Genomic DNA, 18,376 nt, shown 5'->3' on the forward strand with positions numbered 1-18,376 from the left:
CACATACACACACACATCAATAGAGTAGACAGACAACCTATAGAATGGGAGAAAAATATTTGCAAACTATGTATCCAACAAGGGTCTAATATCCAGAATCTATAATATACTTAACAAGCATAAAACAACCACATTAAAAATGGGCAAAGGATATGAACAGATAGTTCTCAAAAGAAGACGTACGTGCAACCAACATTTTTAAAAAGGCTCAACATTATTAGTCATTTTGGAAATTCAAATCAAACCCATAATGAGATACCATATTCTGCCAATCAGAATGGCTATTATTAAAAGTTAAAAAATAACAGATGTTGGTGAGGTTGTGGAGAAAAGAGAATGCTTATACACTTCTGGTGGAAATATAAATTAGTTCAGCCACTGTGAAAAGCAGTTTGGCAGTTTCTCAAAGAACTTAGAACTATCATTTGACCCACCAATCCCATTACTGGGTATATACAAAAAGAAATATATGTCATTCTGTCATAAAGACACATGCATGCATATTGTCATTGCAGCACTTTTCACAATAGCAAAGACATGAGATCAACTTAAATCTCACCAATGGTAGATTGGATAAAGAAAATTTGGTACATACACATTGTGGAGTACTGTGCAGCCATAAAAAGAATAAAATCTTGTCCTTTGTAGCAACATGGATGCAACTGGAGGCCATTGTTCTAAATGAATGAACACAGAAACAGAAAACCAAATATTGCATATTCTCACTTATAATTGAGCACTAAACATTGAGTACACATGGACACAAACAGGGGAACAATAAACACTGTGTGTTACTTGAGGTTTAAGAATGGGAGGAGGGTGAGGTTTGAAAACTACCTGTTGGGTGCTATGCTCACTACTAGGATGATGAGTTAATTTGTACATTAAACCCCAGTGACACACAATTTACCCGTGTAACAAACCTGCACATGTACCCACTGAACATAAAAGTTGGAAGAAAATAAAACTAATTTCTTATAGTTTATGTGGAATGGGACAGGATCTTAAAGTGTTCCAATTTGCTTGTATAGTTTATCTTCTCTTAGTTTTAATATGAAGGACCTTAAACCTTAAGCAGTGTATCTCAAAAGCTCTATGGTGAAGAATGAATTTCAAAATTCCTGTCACAGCCTAAAACTTTTGAAACATAAAATATAAACGAATTATTAGAAAAGTGATCATGTGCATGGATGTCATGGTAATGCCAAATTGCAATGTTTCTAAAGGTGTATTCTTAATTTCTGTATTTGTCTCTGTGCAGACCAGTAACTAGCAGTTGGCAGAACAAAACCATGTTTTAAGTAGTAATCAGTTTGCCTTAAGGTGAGAGTAACTTACACCGATACTCTTACATATATTGTATAGTTTTTTTACAGTATGCACTTTGAACATGTAGACTGAATGTTTACATCCCCTCAAAATTCATATGTTAAATCTTAATACCCAATGTGATGATATTTACAGGAGGGGCCTTCGGGAGGTGACTAGGTCATGAGGATAGAGCCCTCATAAATCGGATTAGTGTGCTTATAAATTAGGTTTCAGAGAGCTCCCTTTCCCCTTCCATTATGTGAGGTTATAGTGAGACAACAACCATCTTTGAATCAGGAAGGAGACCTTCACTAGACAACAAATCTGCTGTCATCTTGATCTTGGAGCTCCCTTCCTCTAAAATCATGGGAAATATAAGCTTCTGTTGTTTATAAGCCACTCAGTCTATGGTATTTTTAAAATGCAGCCTGGACTAAGACATCACGGATTATGTGCTCTTTGAAGGCAGAATCTCTAAATTTGAAAATTTCGTATTTCTGAGCCTAACATAGTGCCTGGCATGTAGTAGGTGCTCAATAAATATGCATTGAATGAATAAATGTATTAAAGTAGATGAAGAACTTAAGAAGATTGAACATTTTGTAGAAATAAAAAGTCTTATAATTTTCATACTTTCCAGTGATACAATTCAATACAACGACATTCTGATATCTGATCCCCATGTCCACATGGCCTTGAGTAGAAAGAATCACTCCCAAGAGCTCCTTTTCCATTTACTTTGGAAAGAAGTAAAAAGCCCCCTTGACAATATAGCTTCTTTAGAACTCAATTATTCCAATTAAAATTTCAAAGCCGTTTAACTTAATATGTGCTAAGCTTGTCTACTGAGAACTGGGAATTTGTGTATAATCAGATCTCTTCTATAAGTGATTTTTCTGGTATACACCGAGTCAATCTGTACACACCTAGTGTTCTGCTAGATGCTATGTACATATTCATGGAATCTAACTAAATTTTTCCTCAAAACTTCTAAAGTTTAGGCCGGGCGTGGTGGCTCATGCCTGTAATCCCAGCACTTTGGGAGGCTGAGGCGGGCAGATCACGAGGTCAGGAGATAGAGACCATCCTGGCTATCACGGTGAAACCCCGTCTCTACCAAAAAAAACCAAAAAAATAAATTAGCTGGGTGTGGTGGCGGGTGCCTGTAATCCTAGCACTTTGGGAGGCCGAGGCAGGCTGATCACAAGGTCAGGAGATGGAGACCATCCTGGCTAACGCGGTGAAACCCCGTCTCTACTAAAAATACAAAAAATTAGCCAGGCATGGTGTCGGGCACCTGTAGTCCCAGCTACTCGGGAGGCTGAGGCAGGAGAATGGCGTGAACCCGGTAGGCAGAGGTTGCAGCGAGCCGAGATCGTGCCACTGCACTCCAGCCTGGGAGACAGCGAGACTTTGTCTCAAACAAACAAACAAAAAACTTATAAAGTTTATAAACAGAGCAGTAGAGTTTTATAAACAAAGAAACAGAGTTTTTTCCTCCCATTCCTTCAGTGTTTCCAAGGCAAAGCTCCTCCTGCCTTTCTGTTCCTCCACTTACTTTGTACACCTGCTTTCTCCACATTGTCTACATTTTGTCCCGATAATGACTTGCTCCAAACCCTTCTTCAAAGAGGAGCTTTTCTCAGCCCCCTTTGATAGTTCTCTGGAATGAACAAACCTTGGAAAGTTTCTAAAAGCTGAAGGCAGTCAAAGGCAGAGAAGGGAGGCAGGAATGATCTGTTCTCTAGGTTTAGTTGCTTTCCACTTTCTTGAGTAATAAAATTTCATTTGGACTATAAACCTTCTCTGCGGGGGCTGAGGCTCCTCGTGGGCTGCTCCTAGAAATAAGTACTTGGGTTTAGCAGCTGCTCTGCTGTGATAATGACTGAGATCATTAGAGCCTGCCTTTCCAGTGGTCAATCCACAGCCAGAAAGTGCCTTCCCAAATTTGTGAAATGATTGATAATTGCAATCAATATGTTTCCTAACGGCCTTGTCAATATGCTCTTTTTTTTTTCTGGTTGACAAAGTAATAATAAAAAAAGATAACGAAACTTTTTTTTCTTAATGCCTATGGGGAAGATGCTGGATATCTCCCATTAAGTCATCTGGAAGTGAGTGGAGTGGAATTCAACATATTCATTTCTGTCTAACAAACATCTGCAATAATTAGACCCCAACAGAACTGCCCTATACATTTATTTTTGCCTTCAATAGCTTTCCTTGTGTCCTGAAATAGGATTTTAATGGCAGAATCATCACAGCACCGGCTCATGAAATTGATTGAGAAATCTGAAGGTGACTGCCTTTCCTTCTTTGGAAGACTGAACATGCCAGCTTATGTTTGTGCAGTATTTTGTCTGGTTTTGAAGGGAGCCCTTATTTGGAGACAGAACATGGACACATCTTAGGCTGGTGGGTTGGGCTGGCTCTCTAGGCTTTTCATGAGCTGTGTGCCCAGAATGCCAGCTGTAGCCTTGTGTTCTTTAACAGCCTGAAGCCAGATCCACTGAAAACCTCACTTATAGTCTTGAATGTGCTCTCATTCCATAACTAAGCATAACAGAGACAAAGTATATATCAGTAGCGCTCTCCTCCCATTCTGTCCAGGTAAGCTTTACAATGCTTGCCTTGATAAGACTTGGTTACAGTTCCACATGGTCTCCTACTCCTAAGGATAGCAGTCTCAGTCTTCCACATTGGCTGAATACAAGGGCTGGATTTCTGCACTGATGTCCTTTCTTAAGAACTGAATCCCACCCTACTATTATGTATAACTTTTGATAGTTTTACCACCTGAGGCTGAATTCTATTCCTTTTCCTCCTTTCCCCATCTGAGTTCTGAATCATTTGGAAAATAAGTCAGGCAAATGGAGATTAAAACATCAGCTTTATTATTGATGAAAGCTGGATCAGAGGACATGGATTACATATGTTGCCCTCGCAGATTCTCTAAACCTAGTTTCAGAGCTGAATTTACCCCTCCAGGCACAGGCAGCACTTACCCCTCCAGGCACTGCAGACACTTCCACCCACCCTGAGTGTGGGTGGTCACCTGTAAAAATGATGGCATAAAAGAGCACAGGAAAGTATGTGCTTGCAGCAAGGCCTGCCCCCAGGAGGGAGGAAATGAAGACTGAAGGCTGAGTAAACTGGCACATCTCTGAAATTCCGGAGGGAGGTCTAAGAAGTGGATACAGGCCAGGTGTGTTCAGGAAAAGTCTGTGTATTTGTTCCTATTGGTGCTGTGACAACTTGTCACAAACTTAGTGGTGGCTTAAAGCAGCACAATTTTATTACACAGTTCTGGAGGTCAGAAGTTTGAAAATGGCTCTCACTGGACTAACATGAAGGTGTCAGCAGGGATGCATTCCTCTCTAAGAGTCCATTCCTCGCCTTTTCCAGCCTCTAGTGGCCACCCACATTCCTTGGCTTGTGGCCTTTTTACAGCGATGGCGTCACTCCAACCTCTGCTTCCACTGTCACATCTCGTTCTCTGACTCTGGCCCTCTTTCTTCTGTCTTATAAGGACCTTTGTGATTACACTAGGCCCACCTGGATAATCCAGGCTACTCTCCCATGTCAAGATCCTTAATTTAAGCACACCTGCCAAGTCCCTTTTTACCAGGTAACATAATATATTCATAGGTTTCGGTGAGTAGGATGTGGACAGTTTGGGGATGCCATTACTCTGCCTACCACTGTCTATATTCATGGAAATGAGGGTTGGGAAGAAGTGCTGCCCGTAACTTGTCCTGGCCATGGTATTACCTCTTATAACTTGATCTTTCAGTGACCACCCCTCCTGCTTAACTCTGCTATATTGAGTGTTGCTTTTTTGATTCACCGTCTCTGTGCTGCAAATCAGTAACTCCCACTTTTGGCATGATAACAAAGATGGACCTGGCCTGTGATCACTGTACCTTAAAGAACAACCACCAGCACAACAACGCAGCCCCGTATTTTGGAAATTTTTATGAATTATTTTACATTTTCAGACAACCCCGAAAATAAATATTAACATTTCTACTTTACAAACAAGAACAAAAGCTCAGAAAGGACAAATTATTTGCTCAAAAATTACAGCTGTAAAGGGGGTAGGCCTGATATTTAAACCTAGGTCTTTGGTTTCATGCCCATGTATATTCTTACTGCTTCTCTGCCCTTCACCAGAGTGGATCCCCCAAGCCCTGTCCCACCAATTATGAATGGGTCTTTTCCTGTTCCTTGCTCATTATCACTCTTTGCTTGCTCTGTATGGCTGAGAATTTGTCCTGTTTTGTTCCCAATGACGTAGAACAGAAGTGAATCCAAAAATGTCCTTGGGTTTGGTCCCTTATGCTTCATTCTCATATTTCCATTTCAGTAGAGTTTAATAGAGAACTTCTCTCAAAGCAGCTGAGCATGTGACTATATGAGATGAAGGAATGCCTTTCAGGAAAGCTTAGAGCAGCCAACTCCACTGCTGTCCCTGGGAAGTCTGAAGGCTATTTCTTCCCAGACAATGAGCAACTCCAGTTCCTTTCCAGGCTAACTTGCATGATTGACATAGTCAAGGCATGCTGGAATTTAACGGGAAAAACAAAAACACTTTCTTATAAAGTTACAACTAATACAGAGAAATAGTTCAAGCATATATCTAGGATTCATAGTGTAAACATCTCATTTTCCAGACTGTTCAACATAGTACCCGAAACAAAGAAGGCACTTAATATTTGCTAAATTCAGTCCAAGTATTCAGCTATGACAAAATTGGTTCTGGTGCCCATTTAACACCCTGAATACTAAAAGGGGCCGGCATGTGATTCTAGCAGAATTGCTGTTGAGTGCACCATACTCATTACTAATATCAGCATTTACTGACAGACTTATTTGTCCCAGGTGCTGGGAAGGAACCCAAGATACCTAGATGTGATTCCGTATCATAATCTATATCATGTGCAATGCAAGTCTCTCTTTGGTTTTATCCCTTGTAAGACAACATACGGGAACAATTTTTAGCTTCAGTATATATTTGATGTTTTTAGCAATAATAGTAAACAAGTGCGTATAGAGTAGCGATGACAAGATTCCTTCTGCAGTTAATTTAGAAAATAATGATCAAGCATTTTAGATTGCCAAAATTTTATTGCCAGGAAAATTTGCATTGTTCCAGTTGACATGGGCATTATCTTTGCTTATCTTAGAGTTCTAAAATTCATCAAAGAACAGAATGTCTAAGAATATTAATATCTGTTTGTGTGAAATGTGCTTAACCTCCTCAGAAGCTCAAATGTTTGAGAAGACCTCACCAAAATGAGAATGTAGAGTTAGCTTCCTTTTGACACAAATGCTTGATTTTTCATGGACTTTATTTTGGTTTTTGAAACTTGTGAAATATTAAAAATATTTTTTCATCAAATCTGCACGTTTAAAAAGTCAACTAAATATGTAAGACTTGTTAAGATGAAAAGTAGTTTTATTTCGCTTTCCACAGAGACACTCTCTTTAAACATTTTTCTCTAAGATTTTAGACTTTACCTCCATGTCTATAAATATCATGCTTATGTTGGTATGTCTTTTTAAAAATCAATGTTAGATATTTTCTACTGAATTATCACCATAAAATAAGAAAAACTAGTTTTCTTTCTCGTGTTTTATGTCACACGGGCATACTTGCTTTCTCCCATCCAGTTGTCTCAAGGGAGTTATAATTTTTGTCAGATTTTGTACAATTAAGTTTACATAAATGCAATTTAGTGCTATGTTGATTAGTAAACTTTGATCATATTTCTCTTCATGTACCACCTTTGGTTTCCCTGGAGCTCATAATCACCTATGTTTGCTTATTTGCTTAGTTTTCTATTTATGTGACACTGATTTAATCCAAAACTTTCTAATAGTTGTCTAAGGCTGTTCTTAATATATGTATTCTCATCAGGTTCATCTTTTTATAGAAATCTCTCTTGGTACCTTCTGATCCGCTTCCTTCTAGATGTGTTGCTTTACACCTGGGACACAGATGTGTATCTTGGAAATCTTCCTTTACCATCATCCTGGGTATTCCTTTTGCCTCTTTCCTGAGTTGGATCTTCTGTTTCCTGTACCACATGTTTTTATATATATATGTGTGTGTGTGTGTGTGTGTGTGTGTGTGTGTATACACACATATGTGTATATATATATACACATATATGTATATATATGTATATGTGTGTGTGTGTATATACACACACACACACACACATATATATTGCATGTGGTTTAAAGATTTATTTTGTTGGAACACATTTTCTGGTAGTTTCCTGGGAATTAATGTATAAAGAAAAATTTCCTGGGATTCTGCATTTCTATGAACATTTCTATTCTACTCTGATACTTGATGAAGAGTTTGGCTGCTAGTAGTCATCTTTCAGGATTTTGAAGTCATTGTTCCATTTTATTTTAGATTCCAGAATTGCTATTGAGAAGTTTGAGGTTTTTCTGTTTCTCAATTCTTTGGGTGTGACGAATTTTTTTTCTCTAGATCTTTTATGATTTTTCTTCAGTGCCAGTTCTGAAATGCCATTTAGTGACGTAAACTAGTATGAGTCTAATTTTATTCACTTGTTTGAACAGTTGATGAAAAATTTCAATCTGGAACTCATGTCCTCACTTCTGAAAAGCTCTCTTGAATAATTTCTATGATAATAACATTTTCTCTATTTTTTCTTTCTGAAACTTCTTATGTAAATATTGGGTGATCAAGTCTTAAAAAGGTTCCCCCTCTATTATTTTTGGGTTTTTGCTCTATTTTCCAGAAAATTTTCTAAGTTCTCTATTATAATTCTTCTTCTCAGCCATTAATTTTCCAGAGCTCCTGATTTCAGACGGCCAGTGAGGTAAAAACCTTTCATAATAATTCTAACATATTTTTCTCTTTTTCACTCTTACGAGTATAAAAAGGTTTTCCAGAGATGAACTGGTGTGTTCATCTCTGATGAGCATTGCAACAGATGGAATGCAGAAAAAGGCATGATAGTCCAACTGTCAGTTATTAAATCAGAAGAGATTTGGAAAAATGTAAAACATCACTATCATCACTATTTTTTGTTTTCAAATTAGAGTTTTTCATAAAAATCTATTCATGTTCTATTTATTACACATACAATATGTTATACTGAATCATCAATAAAATTTAATAATTTATCTCTTATTTTCTACTATATAACTATAACATATATAAGCAAAAGTATTTTAGAATCTTTGATAATTTTTTTTTTTTTTTTTTTTTTTTTTGAGATGGAGTCTCACTCTGTCGCCCAGGCTGGAGTGCAGTGGCGCAATCTCGGCTCACTGCAAGCTCCGCCTCCCGGGTTCACGCCATTCTCCTGCCTCAGCCTCTCCGAGTAGCTGGGACTACAGGCGCCCGACACCACGCCCGGCTAATTTATTGTATTTTTTAGTAGAGACGGGGTTTCACCGTGGTCTCGATCTCCTGACCTCGTGATCCGCCTGCCTCGGCCTCCCAAAGTGCTGGGATTACAAGCGTGAGCCACCGCGCCCGGCCTGAATCCTTGATAATTTTTTAAGTGTACTAAGGGGTCCTTAGAAAACAAAGTTTGAGGAATGCTACCTTAAATATTCCTTATTAAATTATATTCTTGTTATACAGGTACAATGTTTTCTTCCTATCTCTGTTAGAATGTTATTGATAATTTTTCTGAAATTTCCTTTTCCTCAGAGAGCCTCTGTTTCTGCTAAGTTGCTTTCTTTGGTTTGTTTCTTTCGGTATCTATTTTGGGTGCTTTCCTGAGGTGTCTGGTGATCTTTGGTTGTCTGCTCATATAAGAATTGGGGCTCCTACGGTTGATTGATGGCTCAGACCATGTGGGTGGGAGTTTTCTTTGATGTCCTTTAAATTAGGCTGATCTAATATGATTTCTCAGAAAAGATTCTTGTAATGTCTCGTCTGGATAGTAATGACAGGGTTGCCATTGTCTTGAGAGCCAACAGGGGAATCAACCTCTAGGATCTCAGCACCCAACATGCTAAAGCTTTTGCACTGAGGTGTCCCCCCACTCCCTGTTTGCAGTGAGGTACCCCTAACATCTTCATTGTGTGTGTACCCCTGAGTCCAGTGATCCTGTGCCTTACTCTCTCCAGGGAAGAAATCAGCATTCTGCAGTCCTGGAGGAGTAGCAGTAACCCAGCAGCATCAAGTGATATATCCCATACTTAATTATATGTCCTTTAAGCCAATCTTTCTTATCATAGCATGTATATGGATCTCAGCCCTTGGTCTGAATTCCTAGCCTTTTGAGCATCTGCTGTGTAAGTCATACTGCTTTTCAGTTTTCCCCATTGCCAGCTTAGGATTTGGTTCTTTCAGTTCTGCCAAGCAAATTGCCACTTGTCCATTTGCTTTCCAGTTTCCAAAATTCTGTTGTTGTTATTACCTTTCCTTTTCTCTTTGTCTTTGTTAGTTATGCTTGTATAAAAAGTCAATTATACATATAATTATAGATATTTATATATAATTATTGATCGATATAGATATCTGTATAATTATCTCTCTATATAGATCTATATATAGAGAGAGGTGATAGATATAGATAGATAGCTAGATTCTATCTATATATATCTCTTCTGAGCTTTGTTAATCTATAGTGAAATTGGTTGTGTTAAATATGCCATCAATATACAGAACCAGGCCCAATTTCTATATGGGTCCAGGCATGTGGCCAGTGTTTATTTTTATGAATGTTTCATTCTGAAGATTCAGTAATTATGTTAAGTTCTGTTGCCAAAGTTGTCTTTTAGCACTCTGATTTATTTTTAGCAAAGGACAGATACATTGACAAGTCGAATATTAAAAAATACTCCCCAAGATGTTATCTTTTTAGTATTAAGGCCTTAAATGGATATACTTGATTTCAAAGAAGTTGATTTTAATTTAAGAAAGGGGTTGCTATTTTTTATAAACAATCTCACAATGATAAATGTTTTATCCTGTCAGCTATTGGTGTTAGACCAGTGTTGGCTGTGTCTAGAATTTAATCTCCTGTAGAAAATGATATAAAAAGCAGATACGCTGAATATTCTATAGTAATCTTTTTATTTTAACATCAAAATTTATTAATATTTATTGAACTCTGTAGTTCTTGGCCTCTAAGTCACATCCCAGTAGTATTTAAAGAGACTTCGTCACTATTTCAGGGTCCTTGGAGACCATTTAAGGCACAGCAAGTGCTAGAATTATTTTTAGAAATATGACTAACTCAGATCTACCACTAGACAAAAATTTCAGTGTTTCCTGGCTTGGTGATGAGTCTTCAAAAAGACCTTTGCATTTCTTACTTAGTTAAGTGGCTCAAGGAATGAGTCTTTCCTTACTTCAGGGTCTGGTAGTCAGAACACTCTGACTCTACAGATGCATTTCTTGAGCTATAGGTCACCCGCCCTGTTTGATCTTGGATTCTGCACCGAGAGCAGCAGAGTTTTCATTCATGCCTTAAGCAATGCAAGCTGGAAGCAAGAAGCAAGAAGGAAAAAATTAAAGTGGAAGACAGTTTAGCACTGGGGATGCTGAGAATAAATTTATTTTGATAATTTATTTTGCCAGTATTTTTCTGTTGATACTTATTGGGTAAAATTTAAATTAATGTTGCTATGTTGATTATGCTGTATATTTGGGACACTGTAGTAACAATGGAAGGGCTGACTGCTTAGAGCCAAGAGAATGATACAAATGTCTGTGTGCCTGACAGGTTTCAGGCTAAAAGTCAAGGTAAGAGTGATTAAGAAATAAGGAAAAGTTGCTAATAGGATCTAGGAGTTTACGTTAAAAGGAGTAGGTCTGAAACGTTAGACTATTAATTTATTAGAGCTGAGGTATGGCCTAGAACTTTGCATTTCTCATAGATCTCTTAGATGATTCTTAGGGAGGTTGTTTATAATGTTAAGGGTCATTTCTAAGACCCCTTATAGACCTTTATAATTCTGTTGACATCCTTGACTTTCAGTTAAAATGCAAATATCACTCATATATTTTAAATACACGTTGCTTATATTTTGGAAAGATTTTCATGATTTTCCCTTTTGAAGCACTTCAGCTACCTAACTCATTTAAGTTATGAATTAGCTCTGATTTCTCTGCAATCATCATACATACTTGAGAATTACTGAGAAGTTAAAATAACACAAACCTACAGATTGTTTTTATCTGGAATAATTTTCTGATGAATATTAAATTTAATAAGTAATGAATTGGCATAATATGTTTTACGTATATCCAATAAAACTTTTATTAATTTCAACTTTTAGGTTTTAATACTTTGAAGCCAGTAATTCGCTCTTACCTATGCCCAGATCTGTAAAGCTCATAGGTCTAACACAATGCGTCTATAATACCTGTAGTATAAAACAAGTGAGATGCTGATGGTGCTCTAGAGTTTGATCTTGGGGTAGGCACTGAGACATTACTGGATGAGTCCAAGGCACAGAGAGCTTTGATCAAAAGAGCATGAAGAGACACTGATTTGGTTGTTAGAATCACTAACTAAAGAGGGAGACTAAAACAGACATAATAATGACCTTCAGTTATTTGAAGTCTAGTGGATGAACAAAAAGAATTTTTATGATCCATAGGCTGGACTTAATAGATGTAATTTATAGGAAGGTGAATTTTGGTTCATATCAAGGAGAATTTTCTCACTCTTAGAGAGTCAGTGTTGGAATGAGTGGATTTATGAGACAAAAAACCCTTTTTACTTGTTTAGGCTGCATGCCCATCTGCAAGAATATTGTAAATTTTTGGTAGATAGCTGTTTTAGATGATGTAAAAGTATCTCAAATTCAGATTCTATGAGAGAAGCTTTAAAAATACATCATCAGTAGGTTGAGAATGGATTGCTTTTGAGTATAATCCCTGAGAAGTTTACTTTGAGGTGTATCTACAATTAATATTAAATCTGTCAGCAGATTTAAGGGGATACTTAATCTCTAAGTGAATTTATTTTGGCAGCTTTTAAATAATTTATTTTTCATTAGAGGTTTGCTAAGATAGATGTTTTAGTCCATCTTCTGCTGCTATAACAGAATACCTTGGACTTGGGTAATTTATATTATAAACAGTAGACGTTTATTTGGTTCGTGGTTCTGGAGGCTGGAAAATCCAAGCACATGGCACCGGCATCTGAGAAGGGCCTTTGTGCTGTGCCACTCCATGGCTAAAGGTGGAAGGGCAAGTGAGCATGAGAGGCAGAGAGTAGAAATCCAGCTGGACACATCCTTTTCATCAGGAACCCATTCCTATGTTGACTAACCTGTTCTCACTATAATAGCATTAATTAATTATGGTCCTCTTGCAAGTCCTGCCTCTCAACACTGTTAAAATGGCAATTAAATTCCAACATCAATTTGGAGGAGACATTCAAACCATAGCAGGAGGTAAGAGGCTGCTAAAGCAAAAGAGTCAACATTTTTTTGGTGAGAATTGAAGAAGCAGAAAAATTGCACAAAGGGTTGCAGAGGAGGCCAAACATAGCAGTACCTTGAATAAAAGACTTCATCTTTGGAGACACAGAATCTTGTTTTTGCTCTTTAAATCATAATACAATAGTCCACCTTTATTCATGGGGGATACCTTCTGAGACCCCCAGTGGATGCCTAAAACTGAGGATGGTACTGAACACAATCACTATCAATTGAAACATATTTCTGTTCATGTCTTCCACCTACAAATTTAATGCCTTTCCATCTTTATCTTTTTTTGAGAGAAAGAGGAGGGGCCTCACTTTGTTTGTTTGTCTGTCACTCAGGCTGGAGTGCAGTGGTGTGATTATTGCTCACTACAGCCTTGAACTCCTGGGTTCAAGGGATCCTCTCACTTTAGCCTTCTGAGTAGCTGGAATTACAGGCTTGCGTCACTGCACCTGGTGCCTTTCCATCATACCTAAGCACTTATCACACACTGTGGCTATAGCTTTTGCCGTCTTAGAAGTGACAGCAAAACTAGTACAAATTGATTTCCCTTTCTCACTATTTCACAGATAGATTTGTTCTTACTGTTAATCTTAGCAAACTCAGCATACAATTTTTCTTTTCCTTAGCAAGTTGAGAACTTTCATCTTTTCATTTAAAGGAAGCACTTTTTGGGGTTTTTTTTGGCATATTCAAATTGGCAGCATCACTACTTCTGCACTTTGGGGTCATTGTGAAGTAAAATAAAGACTACTTGAACACAAGCACTGAACTATTACTACAGTCAATCTCTTAACTGAAATAACTACTAAATAACTAAAAGGCAGATAGCATCTACAGCCTGAATATGCTGGACAAAAGGGAGGATTTTAATCGCAGGCAGAATGGAGCAGGATGGTGTGAGATTTCATCATGTTACTCAGAACAGAATGTAATTTAAAACTTACAGATTGCTTATTTCTGGACTTTTTCATCTAATATTTTGAAATGCAGTTGACTGTGGGTAACTGAAAACTTGGAAAGCAAAACTGCAGATACAGGGGCACCATACCTGTTTATTTCTTTATAATATTTCTTCCTAATTAGAAAGGAAAGTTCACAAGATGAAAATGTTTTTCTGGGCATGTTGATAGGTCTGTTTCTGTCTTCTGGTTAGCTCCAAGTGGGGGACACATCTTTGTCTCAGCTTTAGAAACCTTTGCACCAATTTAAAGGCAACAGGAAGAATTTCACTCAATATCATGTTATATTGATAATAATGTTCCCACAATAAACAACAACACTAACACATATCATTTTAGTACAATCATATTAGCAACAACATAAAAATGATCCATGATGTTACAATTTCTGGTGCTTATTAGAAAATATAAGCTAAAAGCCACTTGCAATGGCTACATAGAGCCATCTGTCTGGAAGGGGGAAAAACAGCTAAGAATTCAGTACTCAGTTGCTTATTATGAAAGGCATGCTATGGACTGAATGTTTGTGTCCCCCCCAAATTTATATGTTGAAGTCTGGATCTCCAAGGTTAATGGTATTTGGAGGCAGGACATTTAGAAGTTAATTAGGTCATGATGGTGGGGCACTCCTAAATGGTATTGGTGTCACTACAAGTCTAGGAAGAGACCAGAGCTCTCTACTGTCTGCCACATGAGGATACAATAAACAGCTGGTCATCTGTAAACCAGAGAGTGAGCCCTCACCAGATGCTGGATTTGCCAGCACCTTGATATTGAACTTGGGATCCTCTGGGACTGTGGAGAAACAAGTATTAGTATTTTTTTTTTTTTTTTTTTTTTTTGAGACGGAGTCTTGCTGTCGCCCAGGCTGGAGTGCAGTGGCACCATCTCGGCTCACTGCAAGCTCTGCCTTCCGGGTTCACGCCATTCTCCTGCCTCAGCCTCCCGAGTAGCTGGGACTACAGGCGCCCGCCACCGTGCCCAGTTAATTTTTTGTATTTTTAGTAGAGACGGGGTTTCACCGTGGTCTTGATCTCCTGACCTCGTGATCCACCCGCCTTGGTCTCCCAAAGTGCTGGGATTACAGGCGTGAGCCACCGCGCCCGGCAAGTATTTGTATTTTAAATCACCTAATCTATGGTATTCTGTTATAGCAGCACAGACTCCCTAAGATAGGCATCTTGTTTAAAGTATCTTTTACCCTTCTCCAGAGCTTGGCCTCTAGGAGTTCTAGGATCTTGAATCTAAAGACTTGTAACTTCAAACTATTATTTTTATATGCATTTATTTTATCCTGATAGAAAACATGAGGTTTCCAGATCAGAGAAAAGACCAAGTATTTACTTATAGAACATCACGCATGAATTCCCCAGGCCCCAATCCTCCATGGGGCAGCATGGCGAAGACAGGTGTCATCTGAATTTTGGAGCTTACATAGCAGGTACTTGCACAGCTGCCACTCCTGTCATTCAGAGAGGGAAAGAGAATGAGAGAGAGTTAACACTTTTATTTCTTGGCATGTAAACAAACCCTCTCTATAAAAAAAGCCAGGTCCCTTGGCCTACTAGCCTCTTAAATGTAAACAAATGACTAAATGACTCCAGGAGAAATAAGCCAGCGAGTCTTTCCAGAGATGTACTTTAATTTCCAAGATTTACCTTTATCTTCCAAGACTTGTTTGCCATTCAGCAACCCAGGCTACTAGTACTCTCTTGTTTAGGAAGCCCTAGCCATACAGAAACAGAAAAATAATAGTTGCTTCTTGACACTAACGAGCTTATAGTGCAACTTAAATATCACAGGTGGTTCAGGATTGAGTATAATCAAAACATTAAAATGAATCTTTTGTTCCATTAAGAAGACTTTGCACGTAAAGAAAGTTTTGCTGCAGATGCTGAGAAATTCTACTGTTGCAAATCTACTATATTTTTCTAGGAAGCTCATGCTCCTACCCTCTGCAATGACAATTTCATCCTTCTCTCTCTCTCTGTCCTAAGACTTTCCATCTAGCTCCACCCACCATTTTATCTAGTGACCTTATCTCATATATCACTAATGAAAATTCAAGCCATTAGTGTACATCCTCATCCTGCCTGGAAATCCTGCCATTTCCAAATAAACTCATATATTTTCCCTTTCACCCATCTCTCCTTTCTCTGCTACTGCAGCTAATTCACTACATATTCTCTGAATCCCTTTCACTTTGATTATCCTAAGGACATTCCTTCTTCAGGAATCTTCTCTTTTTGGCATATTCAACTTTTTTCTCTCTAATACTTCATTTCAATCACACACCATTCATCATTGATATTATATCCCCCTTCAATTACCATAACTCTTTGTTTAACTTCTCAGAAATGTTAGCTATACATTCTATTTCCATACCCATGTCTCTTTTTCTTTTCTTTTTTGAGACGGAGTCTTGCTCTGTCACCCAGGCTGGAGTGCAGTGGCGCGATCTCGGCTCACTGCAAGCTCCGCCTCCCGGGTTCACGCCATTCTCCTGCCTCAGCCTCTCCGAGTAGCTGGGACTACAGGTGCCCGCCACCACACCTGGCTAATTTTTTGTATTTTTTTTAGTAGAGACGGGGTTTCACCGTGGTCTCGATCTCCTGACCTTGTGATCCACCCACCTCGGCCTCCCAAAGTGCTGGGATTACAAGCGTGAGCCACCGCGCCCAGCCCATATCTCTTTTTCGAATCCTTCAAGTCATTCCATTCTTGCTTATCTTCATAAACAGCAAATGTTTCTTCCAAGGTCACTGGACACTTTCATTTTCCAAATGAAAGTTCTTATTCTGTATGATCTACCAGTAGCTCTCATCGAAGTTAATGTTTCCATCTTTGAACCATCTCCTACGTGTCCAGTGACCTTATTGGATATCACTTATCTGTTGTCTTTCCTTATCTCCTCCTACTAGACTTTAAAACTGGACTTCTATAAAACTTGGTACAGAACCACATTCTCTTGCTCTTCCTATCTCCAGACAATTTTATTAATTGTCAGGGCTTTAGATATCATTTGTATTTTGACAAATTATCTTCATTGAAGGTATCTCTTTGATGCTGTGTATCTTCACTTTGATATTTTATATTCACTTGAAATGTTTCCTGTTTCATCTTTATGTGGGTATTTTATAAATGCCTTCCCTCCCATCCCTGCCAACTGTTCCTCCTCCAATCTTCTCCAACACAGAAAATAATCCACCCAGCTGCTCAAGTAAGAATCCTGAGCATACCTCAAGTCATGATTATTTAATCTGAGTTTCTCCTAAGGATTTATTGTATATGCATGAAAGACAATAAATAATGTGATTAGAACAATTTCCAAGCAATTATGGCTGCATGTCAAATACAGAATAAAATGACAAAAGTCATACTTCAATGGTCATTGTCAGTATTAACACCTTAACACCTTTTTGCTTTTATCCAGAGCTGCATCCACTAAAATAAGTTAATATTCTACCTTTACAGACCCCTTTGGTAGAAAAAGCAGGTTCACAAGCCTATCTGGGGCTTACCCATAAAATGACTTCTCTAAAATATCACTAACCAAAGGTATTATGCTTTCCTGACAGTTAGGATTCAGAGTGGTAAGATTTTCCTTACCTTGAAAATAAACACATGCCAGAGAGTGCAATGGCAAACAAGTCCAAAGTCAGGCTACATATATATATATATATATATATATATATATATATATATATACATAAAATTATATATTTACAAAATCTTTTCATTAACCCATTGAGAAGAACCATATATTATTTATTATAGATAACAAAAAACATCTCAGGGGTTCATTGGTGTTGGAACACCAGTGTATTTTTTTTTTACCCTAGACAATATGTTGCCTCTGAATTATTTTGAAGACCAGGCTGTTTATTTACACCAAGAAAATTGGGACATTTTAACTATATCAGAACTTGGCAAAAATTTTGAAATAATACATGAGATTGGACTTAAACAGTACTTATGGTAATAATTTTAATTTTTAAATTCTATTTCAGTAGTGAAGAAAGTCTGTTAACTTTTTAAAATAATGCCTATGTTAACAAATAAGAGTTTCAGTGCTTATATCTTGCATGCAAAGTGTAAAATGCCTTCTCCCCTCCTATTTAATTTTTGAAGAACTTCTGGTTTTTAAAAAGAGAATTTAAAAAATCAAAATTGTGGACATAAGTAATATGTGACTTCTCAGTAGTAAATGCATTCAAATCCATCTAGAATTGTAACAAGGATTTCAGTTTAGTAAACATTTATTGAGCACCTCCTATTAACTAGCACTGAAAAAGGTAACCTCACAATGTCAGTGTTAATAGCGTGCATGATACAGCCCACCTGCTGGCTTTCTTGGCAGGCGTTGCTAATTTTTAACTACAGTCCTCACAATTCAGCTGCAGGTTTTTGGTTTTGTTTTGCTTTCCCTAGTCAGTTTCAATACAGGTCACTTTCATGTCAGACACATTATATTTACCATTTTAGTGTTAGCAGTAGCAAGATCTGTGAAGAATCTGAGATTTTATCTTACTTGAAAACTAATAGATTATCCTGTTAGCAGTTCATGGATGTGAGACATGAGATTCCTGGGTCAGAAACAAGGACTTTATTTCTCATGGCATAGCAAGTAGGATGAACGTCAGCATATTTTATATTGGTTC

This window comes from Symphalangus syndactylus, chromosome 15 (genome assembly GCF_028878055.3).
Source record: "Symphalangus syndactylus isolate Jambi chromosome 15, NHGRI_mSymSyn1-v2.1_pri, whole genome shotgun sequence".
NCBI classification, from domain to species: Eukaryota; Metazoa; Chordata; class Mammalia; order Primates; family Hylobatidae; genus Symphalangus; species Symphalangus syndactylus.